The 14591-nt window shown below is 38.4% G+C and overlaps 6 non-coding genes across 6 annotated transcripts; all 6 read right to left on the reverse strand.

Moving 5' to 3' along the window:
* Nucleotides 1–849: 849 nt before the first annotated feature.
* Nucleotides 850–922, reverse strand: TRNAM-CAU (transfer RNA methionine (anticodon CAU)). The gene has a single exon. It is a non-coding gene; the product is annotated as a tRNA-Met (tRNA).
* Nucleotides 923–2298: 1376 nt separating this feature from the next.
* On the reverse strand, nucleotides 2299–2371 carry TRNAM-CAU (transfer RNA methionine (anticodon CAU)). Its single transcript has one exon. It is a non-coding gene; the product is annotated as a tRNA-Met (tRNA).
* Nucleotides 2372–3747: 1376 nt separating this feature from the next.
* On the reverse strand, nucleotides 3748–3820 carry TRNAM-CAU (transfer RNA methionine (anticodon CAU)). The gene has a single exon. It is a non-coding gene; the product is annotated as a tRNA-Met (tRNA).
* A 1376-nt stretch (nucleotides 3821–5196) lies between these two features.
* TRNAM-CAU (transfer RNA methionine (anticodon CAU)) lies at nucleotides 5197–5269 on the reverse strand. The gene has a single exon. It is a non-coding gene; the product is annotated as a tRNA-Met (tRNA).
* A 651-nt stretch (nucleotides 5270–5920) lies between these two features.
* TRNAM-CAU (transfer RNA methionine (anticodon CAU)) lies at nucleotides 5921–5993 on the reverse strand. The gene has a single exon. It is a non-coding gene; the product is annotated as a tRNA-Met (tRNA).
* A 6435-nt stretch (nucleotides 5994–12428) lies between these two features.
* On the reverse strand, nucleotides 12429–12501 carry TRNAM-CAU (transfer RNA methionine (anticodon CAU)). The gene has a single exon. It is a non-coding gene; the product is annotated as a tRNA-Met (tRNA).
* Nucleotides 12502–14591: the final 2090 nt, after the last annotated feature.

Below are 14591 nucleotides of genomic sequence, written 5' to 3' on the forward strand. Positions count from 1 at the left end.
ATCTCTTCTACTCACTCAAAAATGACAAGGAAATCAACAACACTTTCCTCATATATTAAAAACGTTTCGGCAGAAAAACCCGATTTCCTGCATGAATGGAGGAAGACAAAAACTCACTGAACAGTGCCTCGTGTGAGGATCAAACTCACGACCTTCAGATTATGAGACTGACACGCTTCCTACTGCGCTAACGAGGCAACCACCAGATGTTTGTAGACAAGCTCAAAGCGGCAAAATGAAAAAATATATATAAATTTTCTTTATTCCCACTTTTTCTTAGTCCATGACTCATTTTACTTAGTAACTGCTTCCATATGGTCTAGCGGTTAGGATTCCTGGTTTTCACCCAGGTGGCCTGGGTTCGACTCCCGGTATGGGAAAGAACCTTTCACTAGTTGAGCGTTATAGGATAAAAGGTTCAAAGGTTGAGCGTTATAGGGTAAAAGTGCTCTTTGTGGCCTTATCTTTGTTTACCCATTCCTCCTCTTTTCACCAGATCCTATTTGAGCTTGAAACTCAAATAATTCCTATTGTTCCCTTCTCACTCCAAGTCAACAACCCCTTTATCCTGTCAGTTTGGCTAATTTTCCTTTTTTTAATGAACTAGTTTCGCCAATAAATAAGAAACCATCAGACTATTTCACCCAATCTGATTGGGACTTTGCTTTAATATTGTTTATTTTTAGGCAAGATCCTATTTTGGATTTAAAGCTCAAATCATTCCCATCTCTTCTACTCACTCAAAAATGACAAGGAAATCAACAACACTTTCCTCATATATTAAAAACGTTACGGCAGAAAAACCAGATTTCCTGCATGAATGGAGGAAGACAAAAACTCACTGAACAGTGCCTCGTGTGAGGATCGAACTCACGACCTTCAGATTATGAGACTGACACGCTTCCTACTGCGCTAACGAGGCAACCACCAGATGTTTTGTAGACAAGCTCAAAGCGGCAAAATGAAAAAATATATATACATTTTCTTTATTCCCACTTTTTCTTAGTCCATGACTCATTATACTTAATAACTGCTCCCATATGGTCTAGCGGTTAGGATTCCTGGTTTTCACCCAGGTGGCCTGGGTTCGACTCCTGGTATGGGAAAGAACCTTTCACTAGTCTTGCACTTTCAAAGGTTGAGCGTTATAGGATAAAAGTGCTCTTTGTGGCCATAAATTCTAACTTATCTTTGTTTACCCATTCCTCCTCTTTTCACCAGATCCTATTTGAGCTTGAAACTCAAATAATTCCTATTGTTCCCTTCTCACTCCAAGTCAACAACCCCTTTATCCTGTCAGTTTGGCTAATTTTCCTTTTTTTAATGAACTAGTTTCGCCAATAAATAAGAAACCATCAGACTATTTCACCCAATCTGATTGGGACTTTGCTTTAATATTGTTTCTTTTTAGGCAAAATCCTATTTTGGATTTAAAGCTCAAATCATTCCCATCTCTTCTACTCACTCAAAAATGACAAGGAAATCAACAACACTTTCCTCATATATTAAAAACGTTTCGGCAGAAAAACCCGATTTCCTGCATGAATGGAGGAAGACAAAAACTCACTGAACAGTGCCTCGTGTGAGGATCAAACTCACGACCTTCAGATTATGAGACTGACACGCTTCCTACTGCGCTAACGAGGCAACCACCAGATGTTTGTAGACAAGCTCAAAGCGGCAAAATGAAAAAATATATATAAATTTTCTTTATTCCCACTTTTTCTTAGTCCATGACTCATTTTACTTAGTAACTGCTTCCATATGGTCTAGCGGTTAGGATTCCTGGTTTTCACCCAGGTGGCCTGGGTTCGACTCCCGGTATGGGAAAGAACCTTTCACTAGTCTTGCACTTTCAAAGGTTGAGCGTTATAGGATAAAAGTGCTCTTTGTGGCCATAAATTCTAACTTATCTTTGTTTACCCATTCCTCCTCTTTTCACCAGATCCTATTTGAGCTTGAAACTCAAATAATTCCTATTGTTCCCTTCTCACTCCAAGTCAACAACCCCTTTATCCTGTCAGTTTGGCTAATTTTCCTTTTTTTAATGAACTAGTTTCGCCAATAAATAAGAAACCATCAGACTATTTCACCCAATCTGATTGGGACTTTGCTTTAATATTGTTTATTTTTAGGCAAGATCCTATTTTGGATTTAAAGCTCAAATCATTCCCATCTCTTCTACTCACTCAAAAATGACAAGGAAATCAACAACACTTTCCTCATATATTAAAAACGTTTCGGCAGAAAAACCAGATTTCCTGCATGAATGGAGGAAGACAAAAACTCACTGAACAGTGCCTCGTGTGAGGATCGAACTCACGACCTTCAGATTATGAGACTGACACGCTTCCTACTGCGCTAACGAGGCAACCACCAGATGTTTGTAGACAAGCTCAAAGCGGCAAAATGAAAAAATATATATAAATTTTCTTTATTCCCACTTTTTCTTAGTCCATGACTCATTTTACTTAGTAACTGCTTCCATATGGTCTAGCGGTTAGGATTCCTGGTTTTCACCCAGGTGGCCTGGGTTCGACTCCCGGTATGGGAAAGAACCTTTCACTAGTCTTGCACTTTCAAAGGTTGAGCGTTATAGGATAAAAGTGCTCTTTGTGGCCATAAATTCTAACTTATCTTTGTTTACCCATTCCTCCTCTTTTCACCAGATCCTATTTGAGCTTGAAACTCAAATAATTCCTATTGTTCCCTTCTCACTCCAAGTCAACAACCCCTTTATCCTGTCAGTTTGGCTAATTTTCCTTTTTTTAATGAACTAGTTTCGCCAATAAATAAGAAACCATCAGACTATTTCACCCAATCTGATTGGGACTTTGCTTTAATATTGTTTCTTTTTAGGCAAAATCCTATTTTGGATTTAAAGCTCAAATCATTCCCATCTCTTCTACTCACTCAAAAATGACAAGGAAATCAACAACACTTTCCTCATATATTAAAAACGTTTCGGCAGAAAAACCCGATTTCCTGCATGAATGGAGGAAGACAAAAACTCACTGAACAGTGCCTCGTGTGAGGATCAAACTCACGACCTTCAGATTATGAGACTGACACGCTTCCTACTGCGCTAACGAGGCAACCACCAGATGTTTGTAGACAAGCTCAAAGCGGCAAAATGAAAAAATATATATAAATTTTCTTTATTCCCACTTTTTCTTAGTCCATGACTCATTTTACTTAGTAACTGCTTCCATATGGTCTAGCGGTTAGGATTCCTGGTTTTCACCCAGGTGGCCTGGGTTCGACTCCCGGTATGGGAAAGAACCTTTCACTAGTTGAGCGTTATAGGATAAAAGGTTCAAAGGTTGAGCGTTATAGGGTAAAAGTGCTCTTTGTGGCCTTATCTTTGTTTACCCATTCCTCCTCTTTTCACCAGATCCTATTTGAGCTTGAAACTCAAATAATTCCTATTGTTCCCTTCTCACTCCAAGTCAACAACCCCTTTATCCTGTCAGTTTGGCTAATTTTCCTTTTTTTAATGAACTAGTTTCGCCAATAAATAAGAAACCATCAGACTATTTCACCCAATCTGATTGGGACTTTGCTTTAATATTGTTTATTTTTAGGCAAGATCCTATTTTGGATTTAAAGCTCAAATCATTCCCATCTCTTCTACTCACTCAAAAATGACAAGGAAATCAACAACACTTTCCTCATATATTAAAAACGTTACGGCAGAAAAACCAGATTTCCTGCATGAATGGAGGAAGACAAAAACTCACTGAACAGTGCCTCGTGTGAGGATCGAACTCACGACCTTCAGATTATGAGACTGACACGCTTCCTACTGCGCTAACGAGGCAACCACCAGATGTTTTGTAGACAAGCTCAAAGCGGCAAAATGAAAAAATATATATACATTTTCTTTATTCCCACTTTTTCTTAGTCCATGACTCATTATACTTAATAACTGCTCCCATATGGTCTAGCGGTTAGGATTCCTGGTTTTCACCCAGGTGGCCTGGGTTCGACTCCTGGTATGGGAAAGAACCTTTCACTAGTCTTGCACTTTCAAAGGTTGAGCGTTATAGGATAAAAGTGCTCTTTGTGGCCATAAATTCTAACTTATCTTTGTTTACCCATTCCTCCTCTTTTCACCAGATCCTATTTGAGCTTGAAACTCAAATAATTCCTATTGTTCCCTTCTCACTCCAAGTCAACAACCCCTTTATCCTGTCAGTTTGGCTAATTTTCCTTTTTTTAATGAACTAGTTTCGCCAATAAATAAGAAACCATCAGACTATTTCACCCAATCTGATTGGGACTTTGCTTTAATATTGTTTCTTTTTAGGCAAAATCCTATTTTGGATTTAAAGCTCAAATCATTCCCATCTCTTCTACTCACTCAAAAATGACAAGGAAATCAACAACACTTTCCTCATATATTAAAAACGTTTCGGCAGAAAAACCCGATTTCCTGCATGAATGGAGGAAGACAAAAACTCACTGAACAGTGCCTCGTGTGAGGATCAAACTCACGACCTTCAGATTATGAGACTGACACGCTTCCTACTGCGCTAACGAGGCAACCACCAGATGTTTGTAGACAAGCTCAAAGCGGCAAAATGAAAAAATATATATAAATTTTCTTTATTCCCACTTTTTCTTAGTCCATGACTCATTTTACTTAGTAACTGCTTCCATATGGTCTAGCGGTTAGGATTCCTGGTTTTCACCCAGGTGGCCTGGGTTCGACTCCCGGTATGGGAAAGAACCTTTCACTAGTCTTGCACTTTCAAAGGTTGAGCGTTATAGGATAAAAGTGCTCTTTGTGGCCATAAATTCTAACTTATCTTTGTTTACCCATTCCTCCTCTTTTCACCAGATCCTATTTGAGCTTGAAACTCAAATAATTCCTATTGTTCCCTTCTCACTCCAAGTCAACAACCCCTTTATCCTGTCAGTTTGGCTAATTTTCCTTTTTTTAATGAACTAGTTTCGCCAATAAATAAGAAACCATCAGACTATTTCACCCAATCTGATTGGGACTTTGCTTTAATATTGTTTATTTTTAGGCAAGATCCTATTTTGGATTTAAAGCTCAAATCATTCCCATCTCTTCTACTCACTCAAAAATGACAAGGAAATCAACAACACTTTCCTCATATATTAAAAACGTTTCGGCAGAAAAACCAGATTTCCTGCATGAATGGAGGAAGACAAAAACTCACTGAACAGTGCCTCGTGTGAGGATCGAACTCACGACCTTCAGATTATGAGACTGACACGCTTCCTACTGCGCTAACGAGGCAACCACCAGATGTTTGTAGACAAGCTCAAAGCGGCAAAATGAAAAAATATATATAAATTTTCTTTATTCCCACTTTTTCTTAGTCCATGACTCATTTTACTTAGTAACTGCTTCCATATGGTCTAGCGGTTAGGATTCCTGGTTTTCACCCAGGTGGCCTGGGTTCGACTCCCGGTATGGGAAAGAACCTTTCACTAGTCTTGCACTTTCAAAGGTTGAGCGTTATAGGATAAAAGTGCTCTTTGTGGCCATAAATTCTAACTTATCTTTGTTTACCCATTCCTCCTCTTTTCACCAGATCCTATTTGAGCTTGAAACTCAAATAATTCCTATTGTTCCCTTCTCACTCCAAGTCAACAACCCCTTTATCCTGTCAGTTTGGCTAATTTTCCTTTTTTTAATGAACTAGTTTCGCCAATAAATAAGAAACCATCAGACTATTTCACCCAATCTGATTGGGACTTTGCTTTAATATTGTTTCTTTTTAGGCAAAATCCTATTTTGGATTTAAAGCTCAAATCATTCCCATCTCTTCTACTCACTCAAAAATGACAAGGAAATCAACAACACTTTCCTCATATATTAAAAACGTTTCGGCAGAAAAACCCGATTTCCTGCATGAATGGAGGAAGACAAAAACTCACTGAACAGTGCCTCGTGTGAGGATCGAACTCACGACCTTCAGATTATGAGACTGACACGCTTCCTACTGCGCTAACGAGGCAACCACCAGATGTTTGTAGACAAGCTCAAAGCGGCAAAATGAAAAAATATATATACATTTTCTTTATTCCCACTTTTTCTTAGTCCATGACTCATTATACTTAATAACTGCTCCCAAATGGTCTAGCGGTTAGGATTCCTGGTTTTCACCCAGGTGGCCTGGGTTCGACTCCTGGTATGGGAAAGAACCTTTCACTAGTCTTGCACTTTCAAAGGTTGAGCGTTATAGGATAAAAGTGCTCTTTGTGGCCATAAATTCTAACTTATCTTTGTTTACCCATTCCTCCTCTTTTCACCAGATCCTATTTGAGCTTGAAACTCAAATAATTCCTATTGTTCCCTTCTCACTCCAAGTCAACAACCCCTTTATCCTGTCAGTTTGGCTAATTTTCCTTTTTTTAATGAACTAGTTTCGCCAATAAATAAGAAACCATCAGACTATTTCACCCAATCTGATTGGGACTTTGCTTTAATATTGTTTCTTTTTAGGCAAAATCCTATTTTGGATTTAAAGCTCAAATCATTCCCATCTCTTCTACTCACTCAAAAATGACAAGGAAATCAACAACACTTTCCTCATATATTAAAAACGTTTCGGCAGAAAAACCAGATTTCCTGCATGAAGACAAAAACTCACTGAACAGTGCCTCGTGTGAGGATCAAACTCACGACCTTCAGATTATGAGACTGACACGCTTCCTACTGCGCTAACGAGGCAACCACCAGATGTTTGTAGACAAGCTCAAAGCGGCAAAATGAAAAAATATATATAAATTTTCTTTATTCCCACTTTTTCTTAGTCCATGACTCATTTTACTTAGTAACTGCTTCCATATGGTCTAGCGGTTAGGATTCCTGGTTTTCACTCAGGTGGCCTGGGTTCGACTCCCGGTATGGGAAAGAACCTTTCACTAGTCTTGCACTTTCAAAGGTTGAGCGTTATAGGATAAAAGTGCTCTTTGTGGCCATAAATTCTAACTTATCTTTGTTTACCCATTCCTCCTCTTTTCACCAGATCCTATTTGAGCTTGAAACTCAAATAATTCCTATTGTTCCCTTCTCACTCCAAGTCAACAACCCCTTTATCCTGTCAGTTTGGCTAATTTTCCTTTTTTTAATGAACTAGTTTCGCCAATAAATAAGAAACCATCAGACTATTTCACCCAATCTGATTGGGACTTTGCTTTAATATTGTTTATTTTTAGGCAAGATCCTATTTTGGATTTAAAGCTCAAATCATTCCCATCTCTTCTACTCACTCAAAAATGACAAGGAAATCAACAACACTTTCCTCATATATTAAAAACGTTTCGGCAGAAAAACCAGATTTCCTGCATGAATGGAGGAAGACAAAAACTCACTGAACAGTGCCTCGTGTGAGGATCAAACTCACGACCTTCAGATTATGAGACTGACACGCTTCCTACTGCGCTAACGAGGCAACCACCAGATGTTTGTAGACAAGCTCAAAGCGGCAAAATGAAAAAATATATATACATTTTCTTTATTCCCACTTTTTCTTAGTCCATGACTCATTATACTTAATAACTGCTCCCAAATGGTCTAGCGGTTAGGATTCCTGGTTTTCACCCAGGTGGCCTGGGTTCGACTCCTGGTATGGGAAAGAACCTTTCACTAGTCTTGCACTTTCAAAGGTTGAGCGTTATAGGATAAAAGTGCTCTTTGTGGCCATAAATTCTAACTTATCTTTGTTTACCCATTCCTCCTCTTTTCACCAGATCCTATTTGAGCTTGAAACTCAAATAATTCCTATTGTTCCCTTCTCACTCCAAGTCAACAACCCCTTTATCCTGTCAGTTTGGCTAATTTTCCTTTTTTTAATGAACTAGTTTCGCCAATAAATAAGAAACCATCAGACTATTTCACCCAATCTGATTGGGACTTTGCTTTAATATTGTTTCTTTTTAGGCAAAATCCTATTTTGGATTTAAAGCTCAAATCATTCCCATCTCTTCTACTCACTCAAAAATGACAAGGAAATCAACAACACTTTCCTCATATATTAAAAACGTTTCGGCAGAAAAACCAGATTTCCTGCATGAATGGAGGAAGACAAAAACTCACTGAACAGTGCCTCGTGTGAGGATCAAACTCACAACCTTCAGATTATGAGACTGACACGCTTCCTACTGCGCTAACGAGGCAACCACCAGATGTTTGTAGACAAGCTCAAAGCGGCAAAATGAAAAAATATATATACATTTTCTTTATTCCCACTTTTTCTTAGTCCATGACTCATTATACTTAATAACTGCTCCCAAATGGTCTAGCGGTTAGGATTCCTGGTTTTCACCCAGGTGGCCTGGGTTCGACTCCTGGTATGGGAAAGAACCTTTCACTAGTCTTGCACTTTCAAAGGTTGAGCGTTATAGGATAAAAGTGCTCTTTGTGGCCATAAATTCTAACTTATCTTTGTTTACCCATTCCTCCTCTTTTCACCAGATCCTATTTGAGCTTGAAACTCAAATAATTCCTATTGTTCCCTTCTCACTCCAAGTCAACAACCCCTTTATCCTGTCAGTTTGGCTAATTTTCCTTTTTTTAATGAACTAGTTTCGCCAATAAATAAGAAACCATCAGACTATTTCACCCAATCTGATTGGGACTTTGCTTTAATATTGTTTCTTTTTAGGCAAAATCCTATTTTGGATTTAAAGCTCAAATCATTCCCATCTCTTCTACTCACTCAAAAATGACAAGGAAATCAACAACACTTTCCTCATATATTAAAAACGTTTCGGCAGAAAAACCAGATTTCCTGCATGAATGGAGGAAGACAAAAACTCACTGAACAGTGCCTCGTGTGAGGATCAAACTCACGACCTTCAGATTATGAGACTGACACGCTTCCTACTGCGCTAACGAGGCAACCACCAGATGTTTGTAGACAAGCTCAAAGCGGCAAAATGAAAAAATATATATAAATTTTCTTTATTCCCACTTTTTCTTAGTCCATGACTCATTTTACTTAGTAACTGCTTCCATATGGTCTAGCGGTTAGGATTCGTGGTTTTCACCCAGGTGGCCTGGGTTCGACTCCCGGTATGGGAAAGAACCTTTCACTAGTCTTGCACTTTCAAAGGTTGAGCGTTATAGGATAAAAGTGCTCTTTGTGGCCATAAATTCTAACTTATCTTTGTTTACCCATTCCTCCTCTTTTCACCAGATCCTATTTGAGCTTGAAACTCAAATAATTCCTATTGTTCCCTTCTCACTCCAAGTCAACAACCCCTTTATCCTGTCAGTTTGGCTAATTTTCCTTTTTTTAATGAACTAGTTTCGCCAATAAATAAGAAACCATCAGACTATTTCACCCAATCTGATTGGGACTTTGCTTTAATATTGTTTATTTTTAGGCAAGATCCTATTTTGGATTTAAAGCTCAAATCATTCCCATCTCTTCTACTCACTCAAAAATGACAAGGAAATCAACAACACTTTCCTCATATATTAAAAACGTTTCGGCAGAAAAACCAGATTTCCTGCATGAATGGAGGAAGACAAAAACTCACTGAACAGTGCCTCGTGTGAGGATCAAACTCACGACCTTCAGATTATGAGACTGACACGCTTCCTACTGCGCTAACGAGGCAACCACCAGATGTTTGTAGACAAGCTCAAAGCGGCAAAATGAAAAAATATATATACATTTTCTTTATTCCCACTTTTTCTTAGTCCATGACTCATTATACTTAATAACTGCTCCCAAATGGTCTAGCGGTTAGGATTCCTGGTTTTCACCCAGGTGGCCTGGGTTCGACTCCTGGTATGGGAAAGAACCTTTCACTAGTCTTGCACTTTCAAAGGTTGAGCGTTATAGGATAAAAGTGCTCTTTGTGGCCATAAATTCTAACTTATCTTTGTTTACCCATTCCTCCTCTTTTCACCAGATCCTATTTGAGCTTGAAACTCAAATAATTCCTATTGTTCCCTTCTCACTCCAAGTCAACAACCCCTTTATCCTGTCAGTTTGGCTAATTTTCCTTTTTTTAATGAACTAGTTTTGCCAATAAATAAGAAACCATCAGACTATTTCACCCAATCTGATTGGGACTTTGCTTTAATATTGTTTCTTTTTAGGCAAAATCCTATTTTGGATTTAAAGCTCAAATCATTCCCATCTCTTCTACTCACTCAAAAATGACAAGGAAATCAACAACACTTTCCTCATATATTAAAAACGTTTCGGCAGAAAAACCCGATTTCCTGCATGAATGGAGGAAGACAAAAACTAACTGAACAGTGCCTCGTGTGAGGATCAAACTCACGACCTTCAGTTTATGAGACTGACACGCTTCCTACTGCGCTAACGAGGCAACCACCAGATGTTTGTAGACAAGCTCAAAGCGGCAAAATGAAAAAATATATATAAATTTTCTTTATTCCCACTTTTTCTTAGTCCATGACTCATTTTACTTAGTAACTGCTTCCATATGGTCTAGCGGTTAGGATTCCTGGTTTTCACCCAGGTGGCCTGAGTTCGACTCCCGGTATGGGAAAGAACCTTTCACTAGTCTTGCACTTTCAAAGGTTGAGCGTTATAGGATAAAAGTGCTCTTTGTGGCCATAAATTCTAACCTATCTTTGTTTACCCATTCCTCCTCTTTTCACCAGATCCTATTTGAGCTTGAAACTCAAATAATTCCTATTGTTCCCTTCTCACTCCAAGTCAACAACCCCTTTATCCTGTCAGTTTGGCTAATTTTCCTTTTTTTAATGAACTAGTTTCGCCAATAAATAAGAAACCATCAGACTATTTCACCCAATCTGATTGGGACTTTGCTTTAATATTGTTTCTTTTTAGGCAAAATCCTATTTTGGATTTAAAGCTCAAATCATTCCCATCTCTTCTACTCACTCAAAAATGACAAGGAAATCAACAACACTTTCCTCATATATTAAAAACGTTTCGGCAGAAAAACCAGATTTCCTGCATGAATGGAGGAAGACAAAAACTCACTGAACAGTGCCTCGTGTGAGGATCAAACTCACAACCTTCAGATTATGAGACTGACACGCTTCCTACTGCGCTAACGAGGCAACCACCAGATGTTTGTAGACAAGCTCAAAGCGGCAAAATGAAAAAATATATATAAATTTTCTTTATTCCCACTTTTTCTTAGTCCATGACTCATTTTACTTAGTAGCTGCTTCCATATGGTCTAGCGGTTAGGATTCCTGGTTTTCACCCAGGTGGCCTGGGTTCGACTCCCGGTATGGGAAAGAACCTTTCACTAGTCTTGCACTTTCAAATGTTGAGCGTTATAGGATAAAAGTGCTCTTTGTGGCCATAAATTCTAACTTATCTTTGTTTACCCATTCCTCCTCTTTTCACCAGATCCTATTTGAGCTTGAAACTCAAATAATTCCTATTGTTCCCTTCTCACTCCAAGTCAACAACCCCTTTATCCTGTCAGTTTGGCTAATTTTCCTTTTTTTAATGAACTAGTTTCGCCAATAAATAAGAAACCATCAGACTATTTCACCCAATCTGATTGGGACTTTGCTTTAATATTGTTTCTTTTTAGGCAAAATCCTATTTTGGATTTAAAGCTCAAATCATTCCCATCTCTTCTACTCACTCAAAAATGACAAGGAAATCAACAACACTTTCCTCATATATTAAAAACGTTTCGGCAGAAAAACCAGATTTCCTGCATGAATGGAGGAAGACAAAAACTCACTGAACAGTGCCTCGTGTGAGGATCAAACTCACGACCTTCAGATTATGAGACTGACACGCTTCCTACTGCGCTAACGAGGCAACCACCAGATGTTTGTAGACAAGCTCAAAGCGGCAAAATGAAAAAATATATATAAATTTTCTTTATTCCCACTTTTTCTTAGTCCATGACTCATTTTAATTAGTAACTGCTTCCATATGGTCTAGCGGTTAGGATTCCTGGTTTTCACTCAGGTGGCCTGGGTTCGACTCCTGGTATGGGAAAGAACCTTTCACTAGTCTTGCACTTTCAAAGGTTGAGCGTTATAGGATAAAAGTGCTCTTTGTGGCCATAAATTCTAACTTATCTTTGTTTACCCATTCCTCCTCTTTTCACCAGATCCTATTTGAGCTTGAAACTCAAATAATTCCTATTGTTCCCTTCTCACTCCAAGTCAACAACCCCTTTATCCTGTCAGTTTGGCTAATTTTCCTTTTTTTAATGAACTAGTTTCGCCAATAAATAAGAAACCATCAGACTATTTCACCCAATCTGATTGGGACTTTGCTTTAATATTGTTTATTTTTAGGCAAGATCCTATTTTGGATTTAAAGCTCAAATCATTCCCATCTCTTCTACTCACTCAAAAATGACAAGGAAATCAACAACACTTTCCTCATATATTAAAAACATTTCGGCAGAAAAACCAGATTTCCTGCATGAATGGAGGAAGACAAAAACTCACTGAACAGTGCCTCGTGTGAGGATCGAACTCACGACCTTCAGATTATGAGACTGACACGCTTCCTACTGCGCTAACGAGGCAACCACCAGATGTTTGTAGACAAGCTCAAAGCGGCAAAATGAAAAAATATATATACATTTTCTTTATTCCCACTTTTTCTTAGTCCATGACTCATTATACTTAATAACTGCTCCCAAATGGTCTAGCGGTTAGGATTCCTGGTTTTCACCCAGGTGGCCTGGGTTCGACTCCTGGTATGGGAAAGAACCTTTCACTAGTCTTGCACTTTCAAAGGTTGAGTGTTATAGGATAAAAGTGCTCTTTGTGGCCATAAATTCTAACTTATCTTTGTTTACCCATTCCTCCTCTTTTCACCAGATCCTATTTGAGCTTGAAACTCAAATAATTCCTATTGTTCCCTTCTCACTCCAAGTCAACAACCCCTTTATCCTGTCAGTTTGGCTAATTTTCCTTTTTTTAATGAACTAGTTTCGCCAATAAATAAGAAACCATCAGACTATTTCACCCAATCTGATTGGGACTTTGCTTTAATATTGTTTCTTTTTAGGCAAAATCCTATTTTGGATTTAAAGCTCAAATCATTCCCATCTCTTCTACTCACTCAAAAATGACAAGGAAATCAACAACACTTTCCTCATATATTAAAAACGTTTCGGCAGAAAAACCAGATTTCCTGCATGAATGGAGGAAGACAAAAACTCACTGAACAGTGCCTCGTGTGAGGATCAAACTCACAACCTTCAGATTATGAGACTGACACGCTTCCTACTGCGCTAACGAGGCAACCACCAGATGTTTGTAGACAAGCTCAAAGCGGCAAAATGAAAAAATATATATACATTTTCTTTATTCCCACTTTTTCTTAGTCCATGACTCATTATACTTAATAACTGCTCCCAAATGGTCTAGCGGTTAGGATTCCTGGTTTTCACCCAGGTGGCCTGGGTTCGACTCCTGGTATGGGAAAGAACCTTTCACTAGTCTTGCACTTTCAAAGGTTGAGCGTTATAGGATAAAAGTGCTCTTTGTGGCCATAAATTCTAACTTATCTTTGTTTACCCATTCCTCCTCTTTTCACCAGATCCTATTTGAGCTTGAAACTCAAATAATTCCTATTGTTCCCTTCTCACTCCAAGTCAACAACCCCTTTATCCTGTCAGTTTGGCTAATTTTCCTTTTTTTAATGAACTAGTTTCGCCAATAAATAAGAAACCATCAGACTATTTCACCCAATCTGATTGGGACTTTGCTTTAATATTGTTTCTTTTTAGGCAAAATCCTATTTTGGATTTAAAGCTCAAATCATTCCCATCTCTTCTACTCACTCAAAAATGACAAGGAAATCAACAACACTTTCCTCATATATTAAAAACGTTTCGGCAGAAAAACCAGATTTCCTGCATGAATGGAGGAAGACAAAAACTCACTGAACAGTGCCTCGTGTGAGGATCAAACTCACGACCTTCAGATTATGAGACTGACACGCTTCCTACTGCGCTAACGAGGCAACCACCAGATGTTTGTAGACAAGCTCAAAGCGGCAAAATGAAAAAATATATATAAATTTTCTTTATTCCCACTTTTTCTTAGTCCATGACTCATTTTACTTAGTAACTGCTTCCATATGGTCTAGCGGTTAGGATTCGTGGTTTTCACCCAGGTGGCCTGGGTTCGACTCCCGGTATGGGAAAGAACCTTTCACTAGTCTTGCACTTTCAAAGGTTGAGCGTTATAGGATAAAAGTGCTCTTTGTGGCCATAAATTCTAACTTATCTTTGTTTACCCATTCCTCCTCTTTTCACCAGATCCTATTTGAGCTTGAAACTCAAATAATTCCTATTGTTCCCTTCTCACTCCAAGTCAACAACCCCTTTATCCTGTCAGTTTGGCTAATTTTCCTTTTTTTAATGAACTAGTTTCGCCAATAAATAAGAAACCATCAGACTATTTCACCCAATCTGATTGGGACTTTGCTTTAATATTGTTTATTTTTAGGCAAGATCCTATTTTGGATTTAAAGCTCAAATCATTCCCATCTCTTCTACTCACTCAAAAATGACAAGGAAATCAACAACACTTTCCTCATATATTAAAAACGTTTCGGCAGAAAAACCAGATTTCCTGCATGAATGGAGGAAGACAAAAACTC

This window comes from Rhinoderma darwinii, chromosome 3 (genome assembly GCF_050947455.1).
Source record: "Rhinoderma darwinii isolate aRhiDar2 chromosome 3, aRhiDar2.hap1, whole genome shotgun sequence".
Classification (NCBI taxonomy): Eukaryota; Metazoa; Chordata; class Amphibia; order Anura; family Rhinodermatidae; genus Rhinoderma; species Rhinoderma darwinii.